At 44.8% G+C, this 15,181-nt stretch overlaps 1 pseudogene; it reads left to right on the top strand.

Annotated features, from left to right (window-relative positions):
* Window positions 1-15,181, top strand: part of LOC123733382 (rap guanine nucleotide exchange factor 5-like) — a 99,269-nt pseudogene that overhangs the window by 69,070 nt on the left and 15,018 nt on the right.

Below are 15,181 nucleotides of genomic sequence, written 5' to 3'. Positions count from 1 at the left end.
AGCTTTCTACAAGCTCACCCCTGTCCTGTACTGTCCTGTCCTGCCCTGTCCTGCCCTGTCCTGTACTGTCCTGTCCTGCCCTGTCCTGCCCTGCCCTGCCCTGCCCTGTCCTGCCCTGCCCTGTCCTGCCCCCTCTCCACTACAGCAAGAGCTGGTTACTTCACGTTCAGCCCGTCATGCCAGCGGTGGCCACACGGTGGCGCTGGAGCTGCTGCTGCAGCGCGCTGCAATGAGGTACAGCTGTGGTGATGACAGAAGTCCTGATGTGTCCTACGCTCTGCAACAGAGTCCAACTCATCAAGAAGTTCATCAAGATCGCTGCCCATGAGCTCCCTATCCTCTCCTCTCCTCTCCTCTCTGACCACAACATAGTGGGATCCAGCATTTAGAGCAGAGTTGTTACATCCTCAAAATGTGCTAAAGTTTTCTTCTACAGAAGTAGAGCAGTATGACTGGTCCATTTCACTAAGGGCCCAATACTTCAACTACAGAACTCTGCACAATACTCTATTATAGTGAGGTATGCATGGACAGGATGCCCCCCCTCCTGTGGTTTTAGTGAGGAATTACAGTTTGTATTCCTGTATCATTACTGTATGAAGCTGGTGTTAACAGTGTCACTCTTTGTTTCTTCAGCTGTAAAGCCCAGAGGAACCTCAACTCTTTCTTTGCCATCGTTATGGGTCTGAACACAGCAGCAGTTAGCTCGCCTAAGTCAGACCTGGGAGGTCAGTGTTTGTCTGCTTCTGTATGTGACTATTTGTGATGGGATGTCTTTTAAGCTTTTCAAATAAACTAGTCTTGATTGTCTTTTGCCAAGGGACAGTTTGAAATGTACTGGTTAGTTCAAAATAGGAGAGAGTTGTCTAACGTTTTGTTGTTGCTTTGAGGATTATTTTATTTTAGATTTTATTGGGCAGAGGGGAGGGTAGTGTGTTTTTATTGGGCAGAGGGAGGGTAGTGTGTTTTTTATTGGGCAGAGGGGAGGGTAGTGTGTTTTTATTGGGCACAGAGCAGGGTAGTGTGTTTTTATTGGAGCACAGAGAGCAGGGTAGTGTGTTTTTATTGGGCACAGAGCAGGGTAGTGTTTTATTGGGCACAGAGGAGGGTAGTGTGTTTTTATTGGGCACAGAGGGAGGGTAGTGTGTTTTTATAGGGCACAGAGGAGGGTAGTGTGTTTTTATTGGGCACAGAGCAGGGTAGTGTGTTTTTATCGGGCACAGAGCAGGGTAGTGTGTTTTTATTGGGCACAGAGGAGGGTAGTGTGTTTTTATTGGGCACAGAGGAGGGTAGTGTTTTTTTATTGGGCACAGAGCATGGTAGTGTGTTTTTATTGGGCACAGAGCATGGTAGTGTGTTTTTATTGGGCACAGAGCATGGTAGTGTGTTTTTATTGGGCACAGAGGAGGGTAGTGTGTTTTTTATTGGGCACAGAGGAGGGTAGTGTGTTTTTATTGGGCACAGAGGAGGGTAGTGTGTTTTTATTGGGCACAGAGCAGGGTAGTGTGTTTTTATTGGGCACAGAGGGGAGGGTAGTGTGTTTTTAAAGGTCACAGAGCAGGGTAGTGTGTTTTTATTGGGCACAGAGGAGGGTAGTGTGTTTTATTGGGCACAGAGGAGGGTAGTGTGTTTTTATTGGGCAAAGAGCAGGGTAGTGTGTTTTATTGGGCACATAGGAGGGTAGTGTGTTTTTATTGGGCACAGAGCAGGGTAGTGTGTTTTTATTGGGCACAGAGGAGGGAAGTGTGTTTTTATTGGGCACAGAGGAGGGAAGTGTGTTTTTATTGGGCACAGAGGAGGGAAGTGTGTTTTTATTGGGCACAGAGGAGGGTAGTGTGTTTTATTGGGCACAGAGGAGGGTAGTGTGTTTTTATTGGGCACAGAGGAGGGTAGTGTGTTTTTATAGGTCACAGAGCAGGGTAGTGTGTTTTTATAGGTCACAGAGCAGGGTAGTGTGTTTTTATAGGTCACAGAGCAGGGTAGTGTGTTTTTATTGGGCACAGAGCATGGTAGTGTGTTTTTATTGGGCACAGAGCATGGTAGTGTGTTTTTACTGGGCACAGAGCATGGTAGTGTGTTTTTATTGGGCACAGAGGAGGGGTAGCGTGTTTTTATTGGGCACAGAGGAGGGTAGTGTGTTTTATTGGGCACAGAGGAGGGTAGTGTGTTTTTATTGGGCACAGACAGGGTAGTGTGTTTTTATTGGGCACAGAGGAGGGTAGTGTGTTTTTAAAGGTCACAGAGCAGGGTAGTGTGTTTTTAAAGGTCACAGAGCAGGGTAGTGTGTTTTTATTGGGCACAGAGGAGGGTAGTGTGTTTTTATTGGGCACAGAGGAGGGTAGTGTGTTTTTATTGGGCACAGAGGGGGTAGTGTGTTTTTATTGGGCACAGAGGAGGGTAGTGTGTTTTTATAGGTCACAGAGCAGGGTAGTGTGTTTTTATAGGTCACAGAGCAGGGTAGTGTGTTTTTATTGGGCACAGAGCAGGGTAGTGTGTTTTTATTGGGCACAGAGCAGGGTAGTGTGTTTTTATTGGGCACAGAGCAGGGTAGTGTGTTTTTATTGGGCATAGCCGGTCACAACTTGCACAACTCATAGCCTGATTCCTCTCTAGGTTTCTTCCTAGGTTTTTGGCCTTTCTAGGGAGTTTTCCTAGGGAGTTTTTCCTAGCCACCGTGCTTCTTTCACATGCTTTGCTTGCTGTTTGGGGTTTTAGGCTGGGTTTCTGTACAGCACTTTGAGAATATCAGCTGATGTACGAAGGGCTATATAAAAATAAATTTGATTTGAAATTTGATAGAGAAGGGTAGTGTGTTTTTATTGGGCACAGAGCAGGGTAGTGTGTTTTTATTGGGCACAGGGGAGGGAAGTGTGTTTTTTATTGGGCACAGAGGAGGGGTAGTGTGTTTTTATTGGAGCAGAGGGGAGGGTAGTGTGTTTTTATTGGGCACAGAGGAGGGTAGTGTGTTTTTATTGGGCAGAGTGGAGGGTAGTGTGGTTTTATTGGGCAGAGGGGAGGGTAGTGTGGTTTTATTGGGCAGAGGGGAGGGTAGTGTGTTTTTATTGGGCATAGAGGGGGGAAGTGTGTTTTTATTGGGCACAGAGGAGGGTAGTGTGTTTTTATTGGGCAGAGGGGAGGGTAATGTGTTTTATTGGGCACAGAGGAGGGTAGGTGTGTTTTTATTGGGCAGAGGGGAGGGTAGTGTGGTTTTATTGGGCAGAGTGGAGGGTAGTGTGGTTTTATTGGGCAGAGTGGAGGGTGGTGTGGTTTTATTGGGCAGAGTGGAGGGTAGTGTGGTTTTATTGGGCAGAGGGGAGGGTAGTGTGTTTTTATTGGGCAGAGGGAGGGTAGTGTGTTTTTTATTGGGCACAGAGCAGGGTAGTGTGTTTTTATTGGGCATTGAGGATGGTAGTGTGTTTTTATTGGGCACAGAGGGAGGGTGGTGTGTTTTTATTGGGCAGAGGGAGGGCAGAGGGGAGGGTAGTGTGTTTTTTTTGGGCACAGAGGAGGGTAGTGTGTTTTATTGGGCACAGAGGAGGGTAGTGTGTTTTTATTGGGCACAGAGGAGGGTGGTGTGTTTTTATTGGGCACAGAGGAGGGTAGTGTGTTTTTATTGGGCACAGAGGAGGGTAGTGTGTTTTTTATTGGGCACAGAGGAGGGTAGTGTGTTTTTATTGGGCACAGAGGAGGGTAGTGTGTTTTTATTGGGCACAGAGCAAGGTAGTGTGTTTTTATTGGGCACAGAGGAGGGTAGTGTGTTTTTATTGGGCACAGAGGAGGGTAGTGTGTTTTTATTGGGCACAGAGGAGGTGTTTTGGTACATCCCTTATGCACTATGCTTTTCTACACTCTTACTAAACCATAGGTCAATGTAGTCTACCAGTCAACTGTCTATCCTGTCCTCTATTCATAGTGACTACAGTAGTAGATGAATCATATATAGTCTACTAGTCAACTGTCTATCCTGTCCTCTATTCATAGTGACTACAGTAGTAGATGAATCATATATAGTCTACCAGTCAACTGTCTATCCTGTCCTCTATTCATAGCGACAATAGCGGTGGGTGGATGTTTATCCAGATCTGCAAAATGCTAATTAGCAATCATACCACACATAAAATCATTCAAATCTTCACCAATGTTCAATGTAAATCCACTTTCGATAGAAGAGTAGCTGAGAGGCATCATTACATCATCAAAGAACAGTGAAGACCTGAAACATGCGGCTCAAAAAACTTCCCTGTTGATCTTGTTTAGGGACAATACAGTTATCTTACCTAGATTATAGTACAGTACAACACCACAATGCAATGAAAAAGTGCATTACTGTTTTCAATTGAGTACAATTCTACTCTAGGCTGTAATCGACAGTGAAAATCCCATTTGAATAATGGCGCAATAGCCTTGTTAATTGAATGTTTCATTCCATGGATCAGTTGTGGGTCGACTCTGGACAGATTCTAGAAAAGCACAGTAGCAGGCCAGTCTGGCTGGATTTTACTTCTGATACGGATCATCATTCTCCTAAGTCTTCTCCACGTAGGCCTGTGCTCCCAGCAGGCCCAGTTATTCAGGGAACTTAACCTCTATGGGCTAGGTGGGACGCAAGCGTCCCACCCGTGGTGCACTCCATCAACAGCAGGTGCATTTCAAGAGCGGCAAATTTGAATCCAAATAAATGTCAAAATTCAAATTTTTCAAACATACAACTATTTTACACCCTTTGAAAGATAAACATCTCCTTAATCTAACCACGTTTTACGATTTCAAAAAGGTTTTACGGCGAAAGCATAAATTTAGAGTATGTTAGGACAGTACATTTACAAGAGTTGTGTGTAATGTTTTGTCAATTCAAAGACAGGGTCACCAAAACCATAAAACCAGCTAAAATGATGCACTAACCTTTTACAATCTCCATCAGATGACACTCCTAGGACATTATGTTAGACAATGCATGCATTTTTAGTTCTATCAAGTTCATATTTATATCCAAAAACAGCGTTTTACTATGGCATTGATGTTGAGGAAATCGTTTCCCTCCAATAACCGGCAGTCAAGTCAGTACCACAAATTAAATAATTAAAATGAGAAAACATTGGTAAAATATTATATTGTCATTTAAAGAATTATAGATTTACATCTCTTGAACGCAATCAACTTGCCAGATTTAAAAATAACCTTACTGGGAAATCACACTTTGCAATAATCTGAGCACTGCGCCCAGAAAAATACGCGTTCGCGATACAGACTAGACGTCATGTTGGGGAGATCTAAAATCGAAAATACTATGTAAATAATCCATTACCTTTGATTCTCTTCATCAGATGTCACTTCCAGGTATCACAGGTCCATAACGAATGTAGTTTTGTTCAAAAAAGCTCATCATTTATGTCCAAAAATCTCTGTCTTGTTAGCACATGATCTAAGCCAGCCGGACTTCTCGTCATGAACGTGGGGAAAAAATATATTTACGTTCGTTCAAACATGTCAAACGTTGTATAGCATAAATCATTAGGGCCTTTTTTAACCAGAACATGAATAATATTCAAGGTGGACGAATGCATTCTCTTTATAACGTATTGGAACGAGGGTACCCAACATGAACTCGCGCCCAGGTGTCTAATGGGCCATCATCGTTCCATGGCTCTTGTTCGGTCAGATCTCCCTCCAGAAGACTCAAAACACTTTGTAAAGGCTGGTGACATCTAGTGGAAGCAATAGGAAGTGCCAAAATATTCCTCAGCCCCTGTGTTTTTCAATGGCATAGGTTTAAAGGTAATACAACACATCAGGTATCCACTTCCTGTCAGAAAATGTCTCAGGGTTTTGCTTGCCAAATGAGTTCTGTTATACTCACAGACACCATTCAAACAGTTTTAGAAACTTTAGAGTGTTTTCTATCCATATATAATAAGTATATGCATATTCTAGTTACTGGGTAGGATTAGTAACCAGATTAAATCGGGTAAATTTTTTTTATCCAGCCGTGCAAATACTGACCCTAGCCCTAACAGGTTCATGCGTTCTGCCTCCTTTCCCATCTATTTCTAGACCTAGAACCTAACGCCTAAATATAGTCACAATGTTTCAGCCTGATAACGCTACTTCAAAAGTCTCCTGTAGGCTACCTGCTCACATTCATCCACTCCACTCGAATATACACCAAGTGTACAAAACATTAGGAACACCTTCCTAATATTGAGTTGCACCCCCCCACTATACACTGAGTGTACAAAACATTAGGAACACCTTCCTAATATTGAGTTGCACCCCCCCACTATACACTGAGTGTACAAAACATTAGGAACACCTTCCTAATATTGAGTTGCATCCCCCACTATACACTGAGTGTACAAAACATTAGGCACACCTTCCTAATATTGAGTTGCACCCCCCCCACTATACACTGAGTGTACAAAACATTAGGCACACCTTCCTAATATTGAGTTGCATCCCCCACTATACACTGACTGTACAAAACATTAGGCACACCTTCCTAATATTGAGTTGCACCCCCCCCACTATACACTGAGTGTACAAAACATTAGGCACACCTTCCTAATATTGAGTTGCACCCCCCCACGATACACTGAGTGTACAAAACATTAGGAACACCTTCCTAATATTGAGTTGCACCCCCCACCCCACTATACACTGAGTGTACAAAACATTAGGAACACCTTCCTAATATTGAGTTGCACCCCCCCACCCCACTATACACTGAGTGTACAAAACATTAGGAACACCTTCCTAATATTGAGTTGCACCCCATTTTGCCCTCAGAACAGCCTCAATTCGTCGGGGCATGGACACTACAAGGTGTCCAAAGCGTTCCACAGGGATGCTGGCCCATGTTGACTCCAATGTTTCCCACAGTTGTGTCAAGTTGGCTGGATGTCCTTTGGAAGGTAGACCATTCTTGATACACACAGGAATCTGTTGATTGTGAAAACCCAGCAGCATTGCAGTTCTTGACACACGAACTGGTGTGCCTGGCACCTACTACAATACCCTGTTCAAAGGCACTTAAATCTTTGTCTTGCCCATTCACCCTCTGAATGGAACACATACACAATCCATATCTCAATTGTCTCAAAGCTTAGAAATCCTTCTTTAACCTGTTTCCTCCCCTTCATCTATACTGATTGTAGTGGATTTAACAGTGATATCAATAAGGGATCATAGCTTTCACCTGGATTCACCTGGTCAGTCTATATCATGGGAAGAGCAGTTCCTAATGTTTTGTACACTCAGTGTAATTCCAGCATCTTAACTGAGCAACGGCCATTCGATCAATGGAAAGAGACATCTGTTACAAAACAGCAAAAAGTTGAATGACATTCGTAGATTGTGAAGCCAAGCCTTCGATACTGAGTAAGTCTATAAGGTAGGGGGGATGTTCTCTGTCAGATAGACATTCTCTACTTGTGGAGTTGAAAACACAAACCATGATGATAAGCGCTCAGTCAGTAAGCAGTATGCATTTATGCATTTCATATTGGTTGTGTGTGGTGCATTGGCACAGAAACCTGTTGGTGGAAAACACAGGAGGTTGGTGGTACCTTAATTGGGGAGGACGGGCTTGTGGTAATGGCCTGAGCAGAATTAGTGGGATGGTATCAAATACATGAAATGCATGGTTTCCAGGTGTTTGACGACATTCCATTTTCTCCGTTCTGGCCATTATTATGAGCCGTCCTCCCATCAGCAGCCTCCACTGGTGGAAAATTCACTGCAAATATTTTATATAATTATAAATATAGCATCAAACTGTTAAAAATCTGATTTCCTCTTAGCTGATCATTGTCTGCTGCCGGCTCTGATCGTAGTGTAATGAGACAAGCAGGGAGAGTGAGCTCGTCTGTGGTGGTCGACGAACCCTCAACCTTCTGGCCCATATCCCTGCGTGGCATCAACTGTACCAACAAACCATGCTGAAGTAGCAAAGTTGATATCTACGTTTATAAACACAGGGTTGAGTCATTGTTATTTATGGTGGTAATAATATTGTATGAGGGAGGAGGGTGTGCAAATCTTTTCACAGGACAAGGATGAGGTCTGAGGAGATCCAGTAAATGTTGTGGCAACTCAACCTGTTTTTCTTTCCATCAGAAAGTTCCAGGAAAATTGAAAAAAGTGTTTTTGGAGCTGGAGATGTTGACGGTAAGTTCATGATTTTGTATTGTGTAGAGATCCTATAATAATGAATGGGACTATCCATGGAATTCTGGGTTGTATGTATAGTACTAGGAACATATTGGGTCATCTGGTCATTAAATAGGCTATATGTTTTCACTGTTGAGTTAATAAAAGCAGGAGGCTTGATAATTATCACTAGGTCTGGTCTCTTGGGACACAGTAACAGATGTTAGGGGTTGTGAGGGCTTCTGCAGTGTACATGTTTGAGTCCCAAATGGCATCCTATGCCTTACATAGTGTCCTACTTTTGACCAGATCCCTATGGGCCCTGATCATAAGTATTCACTATATAGGGAATATGTTGCCATTTGGGACGCAGAAGACCGCAGTTTCTCCCCAAAGACAAGCATCACATCTGTCTCAACATGTCTTCACAGGACCCGTCTCTCAACCACAAAGCCTACAGGGACACTTTCAGGAAGACCAAGACGCCGAAGATCCCTTTCCTTCCTCTGCTACTGAAAGGTGCCTCAGAAAACACAGCATGTTACTGTCATCACTCCCTCCTGAAACCTGCAGTGGTCTGTAATGTTACTGTCATCACTACCTGCTGAACCCTGCAGTGGTCTGTAATGTTACTGTCATCACTATCTCCTGAACCCTGCAGTGGTCTGTAATGTTACTGTAATGTTACTGTCATCACTATCTCCTGAACCCTGCAGTGGTCTGTAATGTTACTGTCATCACTCCCTCCTGAACACTGCAGTGGTCTGTAATGTTACTGTCATCACTCCCTCCTGAACCCTGCAGGGGTCTGTAATATTACTGTAATGTTACTGTCATCACTACCTCCTGAACCCTGCAGTGGTCTGTAACGTTACTGTAATGTTACTGTCATCACTGCCTCCTGAACCCTGCAGTGGTCTGTAATGTTACTGTCATGTTACTGTCATCACTCCCCTCCTGAACCCTGCAGTGGTCTGTAATGTTACTGTAATGTTACTGTCATCACTGCCTCCTGAACCCTGCAGTGGTCTGTAATGTTACTGTCATGTTACTGTCATCACTGCCTCCTGAACCCTGCAGTGGTCTGTAATGTTACTGTCATCACTGCCTCCTGAACCCTGCAGTGGTCTAATGTTTCTGTAATGTTACTGTCATCACTGCCTCCTGAACCCTGCAGGGGTTTGTAATTTTACTGTAATGTTACTGTCATCACTACCTCCTGAACCCTGCAGTGGTCTGTAATGTTACTGTCATCACTATCTCCTGAACCCTGCAGTGGTCTAATGTTTCTGTAATGTTACTGTCATCACTGCCTCCTGAACCCTGCAGTGGTCTGTAATGTTACTGTCATGTTACTGTCATCACTGCCTCCTGAACCCTGCAGTGTTCTGTAATGTTACTGTCATGTTACTGTCATCACTGCCTCCTGAACCCTGCAGTGGTCTGTAATGTTACTGTCATCACTGCCTCCTGAACCCTGCAGTGGTCTAATGTTTCTGTAATGTTACTGTCATCACTGCCTCCTGAACCCTGCAGGGGTTTGTAATTTTACTGTAATGTTACTGTCATCACTACCTCCTGAACCCTGCAGTGGTCTGTAATGTTACTGTCATCACTATCTCCTGAACCCTGCAGTGGTCTGTAATGTTACTGTAATGTTACTGTCATCACTGCCTCCTGAACCCTGCAGTGGTCTGTAATGTTACTGTCATGTTACTGTCATCACTGACTCCTGAACCCTGCAGTGGTCTGTAATGTTACTGTCATCACTGCCTCCTGAACCCTGCAGTGGTCTAATGTTTCTGTAATGTTACTGTCATCACTGCCTCCTGAACCCTGCAGGGGTTTGTAATGTTACTGTAATGTTACTGTCATCACTAACTCCTGAACCCTGCAGTAGTCTGTAATGTTACTGTCATCACTATCTCCTGAACCCTGCAGTGGTCTGTAATGTTACTGTAATGTTACTGTCATCACTATCTCCTGAACCCAGCAGTGGTCTGTAATGTTACTGTCATCACTCCCTCCTGAACCCTGCAGTGGTCTGTAATGTTACTGTCATCACTCCCTCCTGAACCCTGCAGGGGTCTGTAATGTTACTGTAATGTTACTGTCATCACTACCTCCTGAACCCTGCAGTGGTCTGTAATGTTACTGTAATGTTACTGTCTTCACTCCCCTCCTGAACCCTGCAGGGGTCTGTAATGTTACTGTCATCACTGCCTCCTGAACCCTGCAGTGGTCTGTAATGTTACTGTAATGTTACTGTCATCACTGCCTCCTGAACCCTGCAGGGGTCTGTAATGCTACTGTCATCACTGTCTCCTGGACCCTGCAGTGGTCTGTAATGTTACTGTAATGTTACTGTCATCACTGCCTCCTGAACCCTGCAGTGGTCTGTAATGTTACTTTAATGTTACTGTCATCACTGCCTCCTGAACCCTGCAGTGGTCTGTAATGTTACTGTCATGTTACTGTCATCACTGCCTCCTGAACCCTGCAGTGGTCTGTAATGTTACTGTCATCACTGCCTCCTGAACCCTGCAGTGGTCTAATGTTTCTGTAATGTTACTGTCATCACTGCCTCCTGAACCCTGCAGGGGTTTGTAATGTTACTGTAATGTTACTGTCATCACTAACTCCTGAACCCTGCAGTAGTCTGTAATGTTACTGTCATCACTATCTCCTGAACCCTGCAGTTGTCTGTAATGTTACTGTAATGTTACTGTCATCACTATCTCCTGAACTCTGCAGTGGTCTGTAATGTTACTGTCATCACTCCCTCCTGAACCCTGCAGTGGTCTGTAATGTTACTGTCATCACTCCCTCCTGAACCCTGCAGGGGTCTGTAATGTTACTGTAATGTTACTGTCATCACTACCTCCTGAACCCTGCAGTGGTCTGTAATGTTACTGTAATGTTACTGTCTTCACTCCCTCCTGAACCCTGCAGGGGTCTGTAATGTTACTGTCATCACTGCCTCCTGAACCCTGCAGTGGTCTGTAATGTTACTGTAATGTTACTGTCATCACTGCCTCCTGAACCCTGCAGGGGTCTGTAATGCTACTGCCATCACTGTCTCCTGGACCCTGCAGTGGTCTGTAATGTTACTGTAATGTTACTGTCATCACTGCCTCCTGAACCCTGCAGTGGTCTGTAATGTCACTGTAATGTTACTGTCATCACTGCCTCCTGAACCCTGCAGTGGTCTGTAATGTTACTGTCATGTTACCGTCATCACTCCCTCCTGAACCTTGCAGTGGTCTGTAATGTTACTGTAATGTTACTGTCATCACTGCCTCCTGAACCCTGCAGTGGTCTGTAATGTTACTGTCATGTTACTGTCATCACTGCCTCCTGAACCTTGCAGGGGTCTGTAATGTTACTGTCATCACTGTCTCCTGGACCCTGCAGTGGTCTGTAATGTTACTGTAATGTTACTGTCATCACTGCCTCCTGAACCTTGCAGTGGTCTGTAATGTTACTGTAATGTTACTGTCATCACTGCCTCCTGAACCCTGCAGTGGCCTGTAATGTTACTGTCATGTTACTGTCATCACTCCCTCCTGAACCCTGCAGTGGTCTGTAATGTTACTGTAATGTTACTGTCATCACTTTCTCCTGAACCCTGCAGTGGTCTGTAATGTTACTGTCATGTTACTGTCATCACTGCCTCCTGAACCCTGCAGTGGTCTGTAATGTTACTGTCATCACTGCCTCCTGAACCCTGCAGTGGTCTAATGTTTCTGTAATGTTACTGTCATTACTGCCTCCTGAACCCTGCAGGGGCTTGTAATGTTACTGTAATGTTACTGTCATGTTACTGTCATCACTCCCTCCTGAACCCTGCAGTGGTCTGTAATGTTACTGTAATGTTACTGTCATCACTGCCTCCTGAAACCTGCAGTGGTCTGTAATGTTACTGTCATCACTGCCTCCTGAACCCTGCAGGGGTCTGTAATGCTACTGTCATCACTGCCTCCTGAACCCTGCAGTGGTCTGTAATGTTACTGTCATCACTACCTCCTGAACCCTGCAGGGGTCTGTAATGTTACTGTCATCACTGTCTCCTGGACCCTGCAGTGGTCTGTAATGTTACTGTAATGTTACTGTCATCACTGCCTCCTGAACCCTGCAGTGGTCTGTAATGTTACTGTAATGTTACTGTCATCACTGCCTCCTGAACCCTGCAGTGGTCTGTAATGTTACTGTCATGTTACTGTCATCACTCCCTCCTGAACCCTGCAGTGGTCTGTAATGTTACTGTAATGTTACTGTCATCACTGCCTCCTGAACCCTGCAGTGGTCTGTAATGTTACTGTCATGTTACTGTCATCACTGCCTCCTGAACCCTGCAGTGGTCTGTAATGTTACTGTCATCACTGCCTCCTGAACCCTGCAGTGGTCTAATATTTCTGTAATGTTACTGTCATCACTGCCTCCTGAACCCTGCTGGGGTTTGTAATTTTACTGTAATGTTACTGTCATGTTACTGTCATCACTCCCTCCTGAACCCTGCAGTGGTCTGTAATGTTACTGTAATGTTACTGTCATCACTACCTCCTGAACCCTGCAGTGGTCTGTAATGTTACTGTCATCACTGTCTCCTTGACCCTGCAGTGTTCTGTAATGTTACTGTAATGTTACTGTCATCACTGCCTCCTGAACCCTGCAGTGGTCTGTAATGTTACTGTAATGTTACTGTCATCACTGCCTCCTGAACCCTGCAGTTTTCTGTAATGTTACTGTCATGTTACTGTCATCACTGCCTCCTGAACCCTGCAGTGGTCTGTAATGTTACTGTCATCACTGCCTCCCTGAACCCTGCAGTGGTCTAATGTTTCTGTAATGTTACTGTCATCACTGCCTCCTGAACCCTGCAGGGGTTTGTAATGTTACTGTAATGTTACTGTCATCACTACCTCCTGAACCCTGCAGTGGTCTGTAATGTTACTGTCATCACTATCTCCTGAACCCTGCAGTGGTCTGTAATGTTACTGTAATGTTACTGTCATCACTATCTCATGAACCCTGCAGTGGTCTGTAATGTTACTATCATCACTCCCTCCTGAACCCTGCAGTGGTCTGTAATGTTACTGTCATCACTCCCTCCTGAACCCTGCAGGGGTCTGTAATGTTACTGTAATGTTACTGTCATCACTACCTCCTGAACCCTGCAGTGGTCTGTAATGTTACTGTAATGTTACTGTCTTCACTCCCTCCTGAACCCTGCAGGGGTCTGTAATGTTACTGTCATCACTGCCTCCTGAACCCTGCAGTGGTCTGTAATGTTACTGTCATCACTGCCTCCTGAACCCTGCAGTGGTCTAATGTTTCTGTAATGTTACTGTCATCACTGCCTCCTGAACCCTGCAGGGGTTTGTAATGTTACTGTAATGTTACTGTCATCACTCCCTCCTGAACCCTGCAGTGGTCTGTAATGTTACTGTAATGTTACTGTCATCACTATCTCCTGAACCCTGCAGTGGTCTGTAATGTTACTGTCATCACGCCCGCCTGAACCATGCAGTGGTCTGTAATGTTACTGTCATCACTCCCTCCTGAACCCTGCAGGGGTCTGTAATTTTACTGTAATGTTACTGTCATCACTCCCTCCTGAACCCTGCAGTGGTCTGTAATGTTACTGTAATGTTACTGTCATCACTGCCTCCTGAACCCTGCAGTGGTCTGTAATGTTACTGTCATCACTGCCTCCTGAACCCTGCAGGGGTCTGTAATGTTACTGTCATCACGCCCGCCTGAACCATGCAGTGGTCTGTAATGTTACTGTCATCACTCCCTCCTGAACCCTGCAGGGGTCTGTAATGTTACTGTAATGTTACTGTCATCACTCCCTCCTGAACCCTGCAGTGGTCTGTACTGTTACTGTAATGTTACTGTCATCACTGCCTCCTGAAACCTGCAGTGGTCTGTAATGTTACTGTCATCACTGCCTCCTGAACCCTGCAGGGGTCTGTAATGCTACTGTCATCACTGCCTCCTGAACCCTGCAGTGGTCTGTAATGTTACTGTCATCACTACCTCCTGAACCCTGCAGGGGTCTGTAATGTTACTGTCATCACTGTCTCCTGGACCCTGCAGTGGTCTGTAATGTTACTGTAATGTTACTGTCATCACTGCCTCCTGAACCCTGCAGTGGTCTGTAACGTTACTGTAATGTTACTGTCATCACTGCCTCCTGAACCCTGCAGTGGTCTGTAATGTTACTGTCATGTTACGGTCATCACTCCCTCCTGAACCCTGCAGTGGTCTGTAATGTTACTGTAATGTTACTGTCATCACTGCCTCCTGAACCCTGCAGTGGTCTGTAATGTTACTGTCATGTTACTGTCATCACTGCCTCCTGAACCCTGCAGTGGTCTGTAATGTTACTGTCATCACTGCCTCCTGAACCCTGCAGTGGTCTAATATTTCTGTAATGTTACTGTCATCACTGCCTCCTGAACCCTGCAGTGGTCTAATGTTTCTGTAATGTTACTGTCATCACTGCCTCCTGAACCCTGCAGGGGTTTGTAATGTTACTGTAATGTTACTGTCATCACTACCTCCTGAACCCTGCAGTGGTCTGTAATGTTACTGTCATCACTATCTCCTGAACCCTGCAGTGGTCTGTAATGTTACTGTAATGTTACTGTCATCACTATCTCATGAACCCTGCAGTGGTCTGTAATGTTACTATCATCACTCCCTCCTGAACCCTGCAGTGGTCTGTAATGTTACTGTCATCACTCCCTCCTGAACCCTGCAGGGGTCTGTAATGTTACTGTAATGTTACTGTCATCACTACCTCCTGAACCCTGCAGTGGTCTGTAATGTTACTGTAATGTTACTGTCTTCACTCCCTCCTGAACCCTGCAGGGGTCTGTAATGTTACTGTCATCACTGCCTCCTGAACCCTGCAGTGGTCTGTAATGTTACTGTCATCACTGCCTCCTGAACCCTGCAGTGGTCTAATGTTTCTGTAATGTTACTGTCATCACTGCCTCCTGAACCCTGCAGGGGTTTGTAATGTTAC

The sequence above is a fragment of the Salmo salar genome, chromosome ssa02 (assembly GCF_905237065.1).
Source record: "Salmo salar chromosome ssa02, Ssal_v3.1, whole genome shotgun sequence".
Taxonomy (NCBI): domain Eukaryota; kingdom Metazoa; phylum Chordata; class Actinopteri; order Salmoniformes; family Salmonidae; genus Salmo; species Salmo salar.
The sequence above is the reverse complement of the archived record's forward strand: the minus strand, read 5'-3'. Positions and strand labels throughout refer to the sequence as shown.